Source organism: Pan paniscus, chromosome 23, assembly GCF_029289425.2.
Source record: "Pan paniscus chromosome 23, NHGRI_mPanPan1-v2.0_pri, whole genome shotgun sequence".
Lineage (NCBI taxonomy): Eukaryota > Metazoa > Chordata > Mammalia > Primates > Hominidae > Pan > Pan paniscus.
The window spans coordinates 39,466,471-39,480,187 of record NC_085927.1 but is presented as its reverse complement, the minus strand read 5'-3'; positions in this window follow the sequence as shown (position 1 = coordinate 39,480,187).

Below are 13,717 nucleotides of genomic sequence, written 5' to 3'. Positions count from 1 at the left end.
CCACCTCGGCCTCCCAAAGTGCTAGGATTATAGGCATGAGCCACCACACCCGGCCTGAGTAGAGTCTTTAAGGTAATGACAAAAGTGCCTCAAAATATAATTATTTGATTAAGAGAAGTCTTGGGAAGATAGGTAACAACCTTTAAAATGTTCATAAAATTACATCCTTTGTAATACTCCTGCAAGTCAAAGTAAAGGATGGCATAGACTATTCTTGGACAGTTTTGTCAAAAAGTGTATCTTGACCCCACCATCAGTACTCCATTCTTCATTTTAAAAAATAAGATGGGCTGGGCACAGTGGCTCACGCCTTTAATATCAGTACTTTGGGAGGCTGGTGGGCGGATCACCTGAGATCAGGAGTTCAAGACCAGCCTGGCCAACATGGTGAAACCCCATCTCTACTAAAAATACAAAAATTAGCTGGGCATGGTGGTGCATGCCTGTAATCCCAGCCACTCGGGAGGCTGAGGCAGGAGAATTGCTTGAATCCCCGAGGCGGAGGTTGCACTGAGCCGAGATGGTGCCACTGCACCATCTGGACAACAGAGCAAGACTCCGTCTTGGAAAAAAAAAAAAAGATGTAGAAATGTAAAAATATTTGAGAATTATTACATAGTTGCAGATATAGTTTGCTAACTCCAAGAGGAAACACATTTTATTTTTTGTGATTGTCCTGATGAAACTTTATCCCCCCACAACATGCTGTTAAGCTTGGTTCCCATCATAAGCATATTCCCCCTAAGTGGACTTTTACTGATTTTCCATGGATAATGCAGACCTCCAGTATAAAAGCTATTCCTCCAGGTCTCTCTGCCGACCACTGAGTATCCCAGGGATAAGGATTTTCAGAGGAAGAGCTAAGTAATAAATTCCTACCCCTAGCAGGGCCATTCATTTTACGGATGAAAACCTGATCCTTGCTGGGCACGGTGGCTCATGCCTATAATCCAAGCCATTCAGAAGGCTGAGGCAGGAGGATTGCTTGAGCCCAGGAGTTCAAGACCAGCCTGTGTAATATAGTGAGTCCCCATTCAGAAAAAGAAAAGAAACCTGAGCCTAGCAAGGAGAAGAGAATGGTACCTTTGGTGGCTGTTAAATCACCACCGCTACCCTCAGTCCACATCAGTCCTTTGAATTCCAAAGGCAGGTACTCTCTAGCTCAGAGGTCCTCGAACTTCAGCCTGTGTGGGAGTCACCCATCCTGGCACCTGATTAGAAACACAGACACCCAAGTCCCATTCCAAATATTCTGACTCAATTGACCTGAGATGCACCAAGGAAGTGTATTTTTTTATTTTTATTTTTTGAGCCTTGCTCTGTCGCCCAGGCTAGAGTGCAAGGGCGCGATCTCAGCTCACTGCAACCTCCACCTCCTCGGTTCAAGTGATTCTCCTGCCTTAGCCTCCCAAGAGCTGGGATTATAAGTGTGCGGCTAATTTTGTATTTTTAGTACAGACAGGGTTTCACCGTGTTGGCCAGGCTGGTCTCAAACTCCTGACCTCAGGTGATCCACCCACCTTGGCCTCCCAAAGTGCTGGGATTACAGGTGCGTGCCACCACGCCCAGCCAGGAAGTGTATTTTTAACAAGGATCCCTGGGTATAGGCTGCCCTGGTCTCTTTATGGAAGGCACTGTACTTTCTTCCCTTCCCTTCCCTTCCTTCATTTTTCTTGATGACTCTACAGGGCCAAATTCTCTGGGCAGCTCTCTTTCTTCTGTCTTCTGCACTTGGGTAGCAGCATGAGCATCTGGGTGCTTTTTTTTTTTTTTTTTTTTGAGACGGAGTCTCGCTCTGTTGCCCAGGCTGGAGTGCAGTGGCATGATCTCGGCTCACTGCAACCTCCGCCTCCCGGGTTCACGCAATTCTCCTGCCTCAGCCTTCTGAGTAGCTGGGATTACAGGCGCCCACCACCATGCTAATTTTTTATATTTTTAGTAGAGATGGGGTTTCACCATGTTAACCAGGATGGTCTCGATCTCCTGACCTTGTGATCTGCCCGCTTCGGCCTCCCAAAGTGCTAGGATTACAGGCGTGAGCCACCGCGCCTGGCTAAGTATTTCTTTCTCTCCACATAGCGAGATCTCCTTGTCTTTTCCCTGACCTACTTGCCTGGGACTTTGTCCCAGGCGGCATCCCCCTGGTCTGTCCACCTTCAGGCCTTGTGTCTCACCGCCTGTGCTGAATAAGATTGAAATAGAGCCTAAAAATAGTTTAATGGCCCCTGCATTGCAGCCTGCACTTCTCTGTTCTTGGCTGGAAGGCAGCCAAACTGACTCAGCACAAAAGCTCATCTCCAGAAGCCGGGACAAGATTTCAAAGAGGGCTTGTGAGGGCTGGGAAGAGGCTTTGCTTCTTAGACAGGGGATATCAGAGCCTGTCACCCTCCAGAAGAGATTTTCCCTTTCCAGAGAAGCAGACTGAACAAAAGAATCCCTTGGCTTTAAGGAGGATTTTAAAACAAGCGAGAAGCCCAGGTCAATCCCTCCCCTGTGAGCTACTTAGCCATTCATGCCAAGGGTGGGCAGATTAGGGGGAAAGGGACTGGCTTGGGAGGACCTAGAAGCTTCCTCCTCAGCTGGAATTGTCCACGGACTTTTGGCAGATTACACTCTGGGGCATATCGCAGACCGCAGCCCATCTGTCGCTCTCTTGTACCTGGGACTCAGCCTGTGTTCCTTGCCTTTTTTTTTTTTTTTTCCCTTTACAATTTTTTTAAAACTTTTTTTTTCTTTTGTAGAGACAAGGTCTCGCTATGTTGCCCAGGCTAGTCTTGAACTCCTGGCCTCAAGCAATCTTCCCACCTCGGCCTCCCAAAGTGCTAGGATTACAGGCGTGAACCCACCATGTCAGGCCTGTTCCTTGCCTTTTTAAAGCTGCAGTCCACATTCCTGATTTATTGGTATCTTCTAGTTTCTCCCTTATTTTCTTCCTAGCTTACCCCTTACTATTTTCTCTGCAAATAACTCCACAGACTCTTTTCATAAACTTAAGGGTGTTCTTGCTGATCACTCCGCAAAGCTAAGCAAACCTCTATCCCTAGGAAGGAGCAGGGCTGCCAGACTTCCAAAGGAACTTTGTCCCTGTCGGTGTAGCCGACTCTGTCCTTTCTATGGCGTTCAGCAGTGTCTCTGATGAGAATAGGCATTAAGCATCTATTTTGGGTCAGGCCCTGTGCTAATCACACTTTTACATTCACTGTCCTATTTAAATGAAACTTAGTGTATAAGTCTTTTGCCTCCTTGGTTAAATTTATCCCTAGGTATTTTATTATTTTTGATACTATTATAAATAGAATTATTTTCTTAATTTCTTTTTCTGATTGTTCATTGTTGGTGAGTAGACATACAATTGTTCTTTGTGTGTTGACTTTGTCCCCTGCTGCTTTACTGAATTCATTTATTAACTCTAGTAATTAAAAAAAACTTTTCTGCCAGTCTGGGCAATATAGCGAAGCCCTTTCTATACAAAAATAAGATTTAAAAATTAGCCAGGCGTGGTGGCGCATAATTGTAGTCCCAGCTACTCAGAAGGCAAAGGCAGGAGGATCACATGAGCCCAGAAGTTGGAAGCTACAGTGAGCTATGATCACACAGGTGCACTCCAGTCTTGGGGACAAAGTGAGACCTTGGTCTCTAAATAAATAAATAAATAAATAAAAGGGTTTACTGTGGATTATTTGGGATTTTCTATATATGTGATAATGTCATCTGCAAATAGAGATCGTTCTATTTCTTCCTTTCCAATTTGGATGCCTTTTCTTTTTCTTGCCTAATTTCTCTGGCTAGGACTGCCAGTACTGTGTTGAATACAACTGTGAAAGTGGGCATCTCTGTCTTGTTCCTGATCTTAGGGGAAAAGCTTTCAGCTTTTCACCATTGGTTTTGTGTTTTTTATTTTAGATACAGGGTTTTGCTCTGTCACCCAGGCTGGAGTGCAGTGGTGCAATCAAAGCTCACTGCAGCCTTCAACTCCAGGGCTCAAGCAATTCTCCCACCTCAGCCTCCCATGTACCTGGAAATACAGGTGTGAGCCATCATGCCCAGCTCCCCTTCATTCTTTAAGGCAAGGTAGTGTACTACATTAATTGATTTTCTTTCCTTTTTTTTTTTGAGACGGATTCTCGCTCTTTCACCCAGGCTGGACTCAGTGGCACTATCTCGGCTCACTGCACGCTCCGCCTCCCGGGTTCACTCCATTCTCCTGCCTCAGCCTCCTGAGTAGCTGGGACTACAGGCGCCCGCCACCATGCCCGGCTAATTTTTTGTATTTTCAATAGAGACAGAGTTTCACCGTGTTAGCCAGGATGGTCTCGATCTCCTGATCTCATGATCCACCTGCCTCAGCCTCCCAAAGTGCTGGGATTACAGGCGTGAGCCACTGTGCCCAGCCGATTTTCTTTTCTTTTTCTTTTTTTTTTTTTTTTGAGACAGAGTCTCACTCTGTCGCCCAAGCTGGAGTGCAGTGGTGCAGTCTTGGCTCACTGCAACCTCTGCCTCCCAGGTTCAAGCGATTCTCCTGCTTCAGCCTCCCGAGTAACTGGGACTAGAAGTACTCGCCCCACCATGCCTGGCTAATTTTTGCTTGCTATTTATTTATTTATTTATTTTTGAGATGAAGTCTCCCACTGTCGCCAGGCTGGATTGTGCAGTGGCACAAACTCAGCTCACTGCAACCTCCGTCTCCCGGGTTCAAGCGATTCTCCTGCCTCAGCCCCCTGAGTAGCTGGGATTACAGGCGCGTGCCACCACACCCAGCTAATTTTTGTATTTTTAGTAGAGATGGGGTTTCCCCATGTTGGCCAGGATGGTCTTGACCTTGTGATCCGCCCGCCTTGGCCTCCCAAAGTGCTGGGATTACAGGCATGAGCCACTGCGCCCAGACTGAATTTTTTTTTTTTTTTTTTTTTTTTTTTTGAGACAGTTTCACTCTTGTTGTCCAGGCTGGAGTGTAATGGAGTAACCTTGGCTCACTGCAACCTCTGCCTCCTGGGTTCAAGCGATTCTTCTGCCTCAGCCTCCCAAGTAGTTGGGATTACAGGCATGTGCCACCATGCCTGGCTAATTTTTGTATTTTTAGTAGAGACGGGGTTTCACCGTGTTGGCCAGGCTGGTCTTGATCTCCTGACCTTGTGATCCACCTGCCTTGGCCTCCCGAAGTTCTGGGATTACAAGTGTGAGCCACCCCACTTGGCCAGATTTTCTTATTTTTCTTGAGTCAGTTTCAGTAGTTTTTATATTTCTAGGAATTTATGCATTTAATCTAAATTATTGAATTAGTGGACATACGGTTGTTCACAGTATTGCCTTATAATTCCTTTTATTTCTGTAAGGTTGGCATTAATGCCTTCTCTTTTATTCTTGATTTTAGTAATTTGAGTCTTTTCTTCTTTTATCTTAGTCAGTCTAGCTAAAGGTTTGTGAATTTTGTTGGTCTTTTTAAGGCCTTTTTTTTTTTTTTTTTTTTTTTGAGACAGAGTTTCACTCTTGTCGTCCAGGCTGGAGTGCAATCTTGGCTCACTGCAACCTCCGCCTCCCGGGTTCAAACAATTCTCCTGCCTCAGCCTCCCAAGTAGCTGGGATTACAGGCGCTCGCCACCATGCCTGGCTAATTTTTGTATTTTTAGTAGAGATGGAGTTTCACCATGTTGGCCAGGCTGGTCTCGAACTCCTGACCTCAGGTGATCCGCCCTCCTCAGCCTCCCAAAGTGCTGGGATTATAGGTGTGAGCCACTGCATCCGGCCAAGACCTAACTTTTAATTTCATTGATTTTCTGTGTCATTTTTATATTCTCTATTTCATTAATTTCCACTCTAATCCTTCTTTGGGTTTACTTTGCTCTTCTTTTTTCAATGTCTTAAGGTAGAAATTTAGGTTATTGATTTGAGATCATTCTTCTTTTCCTTTATTTATTTATTTAGAGACAGGGTCTTGCTCTGTCACCCAGGCTGGAGTGCAGTGGTGCGATCGTAGCTCACTGCAGTCTTGAACTCCTGGGCTCTGGCAACCCTCCTGCCTTGGCCTCCCAAGTAGCTGGGACTACAGGCACACGCCACTGTGCCTGGTTAATTTTTTAATTTTTATTTTGTAGTGACGGGATCTCACTATGTTCCCCAAGCTGGTCAAGAACTCCTGGGCTCAAGTGATCCTCCAGCCTTGGCCTCCCAAAGTGCTGGGATTACAGGCGTCAGCCACTGTGCCTGGCCTCATTCTTCTTTTTAAATGTAGACATTTACAACTTTAAATTTCCCTCTAAGCATTGTTTTAGTTGCATACCATAAGTTTTCATATGTTATATCTTCATTTTCGTTCATCTAAAAATATTCTGATTTCCCCTCTGATTTCATCTTTGACCCATTGGTTATTTAGGAGTGTTTGGTTTTCACATATTTGTGACTTTCCCAGATTAGTTATTAACTTTTACTCTAGTGTGATCAGAGAACGTACTTTGTACGATTTCAATTCTTTTAAATTTATGGAAGCTATTTTTTTTTAATTGAGGCTTTTTTTTTTAAAGATGGAGTCTTGCTCTGTTGCTCAGGCTGGAGTGCAGTGGCACCATCTCGGCTCACTGCAACCTCCGCCTCCCGACTTCAAGTGATTCTCCTGCCTCAACCTCCTGAGTAGCTGGGACCTGGTACCGGTGTGCATTACCACATCTGGCTAATTTATAAATTTTTTGGTAGAGACAGGGTTTCACCATGTTTGTCAGGCTGGTCTTGAACTCCTGACCTCAAGTGATCCACCTGCCTCAGCCTCCCAAGTGCTAGGATTATAGGCATGACCCACTGTGCCCAGCCCTAATTGAGGCTTTTTTATTTTTTTATTTTTATTTATTTTTAATTCATTTATTATTATTACTTTTTGAGACGGAGTCTCACTCTGTTGCTGAGGCTGGAGTGCAGTGGCGTGATCTCCACTCATTGCAACTTCTGCCTCCCGGGTTCAAGTGATTCTCCTGCCTCAGCCTCCCAGGTAACTGGGATTACAGGTGTGTGCCACCATGCCTGGCTAAATTTTGTATTTTTGGTAGAGACAGGGTTTCTCCGTGTTTGCCAGGCTGGTCTTGAACTCCTGACCTCAGGTGATCCACCTGCCTCAGCCTCCCAAAGTGCTGGGATTACAGGTGTGAAAAAATATATATATATATGATAGTATACTACTCAACCATAAAAAGGAATGTATTAACAGCATTTGCAGTGACCTGGATGAAACTGGAGACTATTATTCTAAGGGAAGTAACTCAGGAATGGAAAACTAAACATTGTATGTTCTCACTGATATGTGGGAGCTAAGCTATGAGGACGCAAAGGCGTAAGAATGATACAATGGACTTTGGGGACTTGGAAGGAAGAGTGGGAGGGGGGTGAGGGATAAAAGACTCCAAATATGGTGCAGTGTACACTGCTTGGGTGATGGGTGCACCAAAGTCTCCCAAATCACCACTAAAAAATGTACTCATGTAACCAAACACCACCTGTTCCCCAATAACTTATGGAAAAATAAAGTAATAAAAATTAAAAACAAACTAGTTTTATTTTTTGCTTTAACATGTTTACTAATATAGATGTAATTTATTTAGCCAGTCTCCTATTAGTGTATATTCAGTATATTTTCTGTTGTTCCAAATTATAACCAAAACTGAGGTACATGGATTTCATATTTGAATATTTCTGTATATACCTAAGTATTTATTTAGGATACATTCTTCAAACTGGCATACCTTGGTTAAAGACTATCTAAGCTTGAGGCCAGGCACAGTGGCTCAAGCCTGTAATCCTAGCACTTTGGGAGGCTGAGGTGGGTGGATCACGAGGTCAGGAGTTCAAGACCAGCCTGGCCAAGACGGTGAAACCCCATCTCTACTAAAAATACAAAAATTAGCTGGGCACGGTGGCAGGTGCCTGTAATCCCAGCTACTTGGGAGGCTGAGGCAGGAGAATTGCCTGAACCCAGGCGGTGGAGGTTGCAGTGAGCCAAGATCGCACTACTGCGCTCCAGGCTGGGCAATAGAGTGAGATTCTATCTCAGAAAAAAAAAAAAAAAAAAAAGACTAAGCTTTTAAGGCTTTTGATATATTTCGTTACATTGCCTTCCTGGAAGATTTTCATTCCAAGCATTAGCTCCAGAAAATTCAGGTTTCTCTACATAGCTGCTAACACTGGGTATTATCATTCTTTTGGATCTTCTGCTACCTGCACTCCATCCACTGTGGACATTTATCATTACCAATGTCCAGCATCCACTCCTTTTTCTCCTGCTAAGAGTACTTCTATTTTCCTTTGGGAAACTCCCCTCTCAAACTCTCAATTTCAGACTGAGGGGTCTGACATATTCCCTAGCTCCAGGGATGAGCAGGTGAACTCTGTCTAGCTCATCAGTGTCTCATGCATTGGCTCAAGGAGGATCATATGGCCCTACCAGCCCAGTGAGAACCAAACCCTGGACTTTTACTGGAATATTGAACAAGAGTTCTTTTTTCTCCCCTGAGTTTGCTAACCTGGTAGGATATAAGCCCAAAGCTTCTGGAGACCACATGGAGATGTTCTGCCTGACGGTAAAGCTGACACAAAAGGAAGCAGCTGAGAGATGGAGAAATGAGTGACAGCTTCCTGGGGAACATCATTTGAGAGTTCCCCTGGATCCAGCCATTCCTGAAGCAATTCAAGCTTCTCTTTTTTTTTTTTTTTTTTTTTTTTGAGACAGTGTCTCACTCTGTCCCCCAGGCTGGAGTGCAGTGGCACAATCTCAGCTTGCTGCAACCTCCACCTTCCAGGTTCAAGTGATTCTCCTGCCTCAGCCTCCTAAGTAACTGGGATTACAGTCATGCACCATCACACTCAGCTAATTTTTGTATTTTAAGTAGAGACGGGGTTTCACCATGCTGGCCAGGGTGGTCTCGAACTCCTGACCTCAGGCGATCCATCCACCTCGGCCTCCCAAAGTGCTAGGACTACAGGCATGAGCCACCACGCCCAGCTACGATTCAACCTTCTTGAACTCCTTGGGGTTATGTAAGCTAATATATTTATCAGCAGTAGCAGCATTAGTAAGTATTTTGCACAAACTAGTTTAATTCTGTTTTGGTCACTTGCAACAGAAATAATGCTGATGATGCTGGGCGCTGTGGTTCACACCTGTAATCCCAGCACTTTGGGAGGCTGAGGTTAGTGGATTGCTTGAGCTCAGGAGATTGAGACCTGCCTGGACAACATGGTGAAAGTACGTCTCTACCAAAATATAAAAAATTAGCCAAGCGTGATGGCACGCAACTGTGGTCCCAACTACTCGGGAGGCTGAGGCAGGAGAATCACTTGAACCTGAGAGGTGTAGGTTGCAGTGAGCCAAGATGGTGCCACTGCACTCCAACCTGGGTGACGGAGCAAGACTCTATCTCGATAAATGAATGAATGAATGAATGTAGGTTTTTCTAAGGAAGGGTCACCCAGGGAAGCTTTATTTTATTTTATTTGAGACAGAGTCTCCCTCTGTTGCCCAGGGTGGAGTGCAGTGGCTTCATCATAGTTTGCTGCAGCTTCAAACTCTCAGACTCAGGCTATCCTCCCATCTTAGCCTCTGGGACTACAGGCACAGGCCACCATGGCCAGCTAATTTTTTTTTTTTTTTTTTTTTTTTTTTTAGTAGAGATGAGGTCTCGCTATGTTGCCCAGGCTGGTCTCAAACTCCTGGGCTCAAGCATTCCGCCCACCTCAGTCTCCCAAAGTGCTGGGATTATAGGCATGAGCCACCACATCCAGCTGAGATGACTATTTTTGATCAGTCACACATCCCTTTGCCCCTTTCCCCATCTTTCCCATTTATTTAGCTTACTTTTTGGTATAATCCATATTCGTTGCTTTTATTACTATTAGGTAAATATTGTTACCTGTTGAATTGGCTAGTATATAATAATTACAACTTCTTCTTACACACAATTTTTCACTTCTCCTGGAGTTAATGTTTTCCTCCCTTTTATTACTTGTTTTGTCTTTGAAATTGACTAAATATTCCCGCAGTCTCCAGTAGTTCAATAAAAGACTTCCTTTTCTTTTTTTTTTTTTTCCAGATGGAGTCTTGCTCTGTTGCCCAGGCTGGAGTGCAGTGGTGCAATCTTGGCTCACTGAAACCTCCCTGTCCCGGGTTCAAGTGAGTCTCCCTGCCTCAGCCTCCCAAGCAGCTGGGACTACAGGTGTGCACCACCATGCCTGGCTAATTTTTGTATTTTTAGTAGAGACAGGGTTTCACGATGTTGGCCAGGCTGGTCTCGAACTCCTGACCTCAGGTGATCCACCTGCCTCAGCCTCCCAAAGTGTTGGGATTACAGGCATGAGCCACTGCACCTGGCCCAGTAAAAGACTTTCAATTCAATTTTACCCATGATCATTCATGTCAAATAATTTGTCAGTTTTTTTTTTTTTTTTTTGCCTCAGAACTCCCCCTCTTCCCCCAGACTCACTCCAATCTGGATGGAGGCTACACAGCTATTGTCCATCAATTTCTCTTTGTCATCAACCTAAAGAGTCCCTTCTCTCATCTTTGTGTAGCCCCTGTTTTCTGTATTCCCAGAGTTTCTATTTCCTGGTTTATGCTCACTTTTTGTTGAAGCATGTCCTCCAGTAATTTATGGAAAGTAATTTTTTGAGACTTTGTAAGCCTGAAATTGTCCTTTTTCTACCCTCATGCTTGATTTATCAGTATAGACTTCTAAGCAGTGTCCACCATTGCTGCTGAGAAGTTTGGGGCCATTTTGATTCTGTTTTTTTTTTTTTTGAGACGGAGTCTCGTTTTGTCGCCCAGGCTGGAGTGCAGTGGCATGATCTCGGCTCACTGCAAGCTCCGCCTCCCAGGTTCACGCCATTCTCCTGCCTCAGCCTCCCGAATAGCTGGGACCACAGGCGCCCACCACCACGCCTGGCTAATTTTTTGTATTTTTAGTAGAGATGGGGTTTCACCGTGTTAGCCAGGATGGTCTCGATCTCCTGACCTCGTGATCTGCCTGCCTTGGCCTCCCAAAGTGCTGGGATTACAGGCATGAGCCACTGCTCCTGGCTGTGCCATTTGATTCTTGACCCTGCTTTTTCTTCTCTCTCTCTGAAAGCTCTTAGGATTCTCTCTATCCTTGGGTTCTGAAATGTCAGGTCTAGTTTATGTGGTTCAGATAGGTTCAGATGGGCTGACTCCATCCCTGGATCTAGAGTTGGGTATGTGACCCAGCAGGTCCAGTCAGTGTGTTCCATCCTCCCTGGCCACAGTAATTAATTTCAGGATGGGTGCATGACCCAGTCTTCCACTGAGACTCACTTCTCACACTTTGATTTGAACTGGTAGGAACAGAATCTCTTTCCTGTGATCTGTACCTGGAATAATATAAGCCTATCATAGCTGAGGATCTCCATGAAGAGAAGGCCTTTCTGAAAGAGAAGCTTCGTTACATCTATTTCTGTGTAACAAATTACCCGAAAACTTCGTGACTTCAAACAACAAACATTTATTATCCAGGCACAGCTTAGCTGGGTGGCTCTTCCTTAAAGCCTCTCATAAGGCTGCAATCAGGGTGTTGGATGGGGCTGCAGTCTCATTTGATGGCTCAACTGGGGAGGATCTGCTTCCATTCTCACTCATGTGGTTATTAGTAGAATTCAGTTTCTCATTGAATTTAGGACCTCAGTTCCTTACTGGCTATTGGCCAAAGGGTTCCTTCAGTTCCTTACCATGTAGGCCTCTCCTTAGGGCAACTCACAACATGGTAGCTAGCTTCCATCAGAGTGAGAGCAAGCAAAACAGAAGCCAGAATCTTCTTGTAAACTACTCACGGAAATGACATTCCACCACTTTGCCATATGCTAGTCATTAGAACGAATTACTAGGTCAGGCCTACATTGAAGGGGAGGGGATTACAAAACAGCATGAATAACAGGAGGTGGGAATTGTTGGGAACAATTTTATTAATTTTTAATTTATCTCTTAGAGACAGGGTTTTACTCTGTCACCCAGGCTGGAGTACAGTGGTAGCAATCATAGCTCACTGTAACCTTGAACTCCTGGGCTCAAGCAATCCTCCTGCCTCAGCCTCCCAAGTAGCTAAAACTACAGGCATGCACCACCATGCCCAGTAGTTTGTTTGTTTAATTTTTGGTAGACAGGGGCTTTGTTGCCCAGGCTGGATTCAAACTCCTGGCCTCACACAATCCTCCTGCCTCAGCTTCCCAAAGTGCTGGGATAATAGGCACTTGGCCATTGGAGCCATTTTAGAGGAAGCCTATCACAAAAGCCAGTATTGAGGGAAACAGACCTGAGAGCCAAGAAGTGACTGAGTCCAGTGACTTCACTTCAGCCCTTGAATGTTGCCATTAGGTTCTGTCATATGCAATATTCTGAAATGTGCTAGAATGGCTGCCCAAACATTAGGGGGAACAATTCATCCCCATTTGCCCAGGACTTTCCTGGTTTTAACACTAAAAGTCCTATATCTTGGGAAACTCCTATATCCCAGGTGAATTGGGACAGTTGACACCTGACATAGCAGTTATTTGATGACCAAAATTAAACCAATGCAGCTTGCTCAGGATTCTATGGCATGGTAGTACAGAAAACATGGACTCCGGAGTTAAGTTTTGGATTCAGATTCTGGCACTATCATTTACTAGCTGTGTGGCTCTGGGCAACTCACCTCGCCTGTTTTCTCACCATTAAAATAGGCATCAGAATCTCTACATTGAAAAATGCCCATGTGGATTGGAGAGAATTTATGTAAAAACATGATTATCTCTGCCAGACATGGTGGCTCACACCTGTAATCCCAGCACTTTGGGAGGCTGAGGCAGGTGGATCACCTGAGGTCAGGAGTTTTGAGACCAGCCTGGCCAACATGGCGAAACCCCGTCTCTGCTAAAGAATACAAAAATTAGCCAGGCGTGGTGGCATGCGCCTGTAGTCCCAGCTACTTGGGAGGCTGAGGCAGGAGAATTGCTTGAACCCAGGAGGCGGAGGTTGTAATGAGCCGAGATGGCGCCACTGCACTCCAGCCTGGGTGACAGAGCAAGACTCTGTCTCAAAAACAAAAACAAAAACACAACATGGTTATCTCAACAAATGGTACTGTCATCATTATAAGTATTTTGAGGTTCTCAACCAACTGTAACTTTTTTCAGACAAGACACATGGGAATTTCCTGGGTCTTAGATCCCAGTTTGATATTCAGATGCTATACTGTGTGCCTGGGCCTGTGGAGGTCTGTCTGATTTCCCTAGGGCAGAACTGCTCAGAAAATTAATGCTTAGGTTTTCATAGAGTCCTTGGGCATGTTTGATAATCAAGAGCCAATCAATCAAAGCCCTTCTCTCTCTGTTTTTTGGAGAAAAGGTCTTACCCTTTCACCCAGACTGGAGTGCAGTGTGTGATCATAGCTCACTACAGCCTTGAACTCCTGGGTTAAAACAATCCTCCCACCTCAGCCCCCCAGTAGCTGGGACCACAGGTGTGTGCCCCATACCCAGCTAATTTTATTTTCTTTTTCTTTTTTTTCTCTATCAATCACCCAGGCTGGAGTGCAGCGGCGCAATCTCGGCTCACCGCAACCTCTGCCTCCCAGGTTCAAGCAATTCTCATGCCTCAGCCTGCCGAGTGGCTGGGATTACAGGCGCCTGCCACCATGCCCAGTTAGCTTTTTTGTTTTGTTTTTTGAGATGGAGTCTTTCTCTACCACCCAGGCTGGCG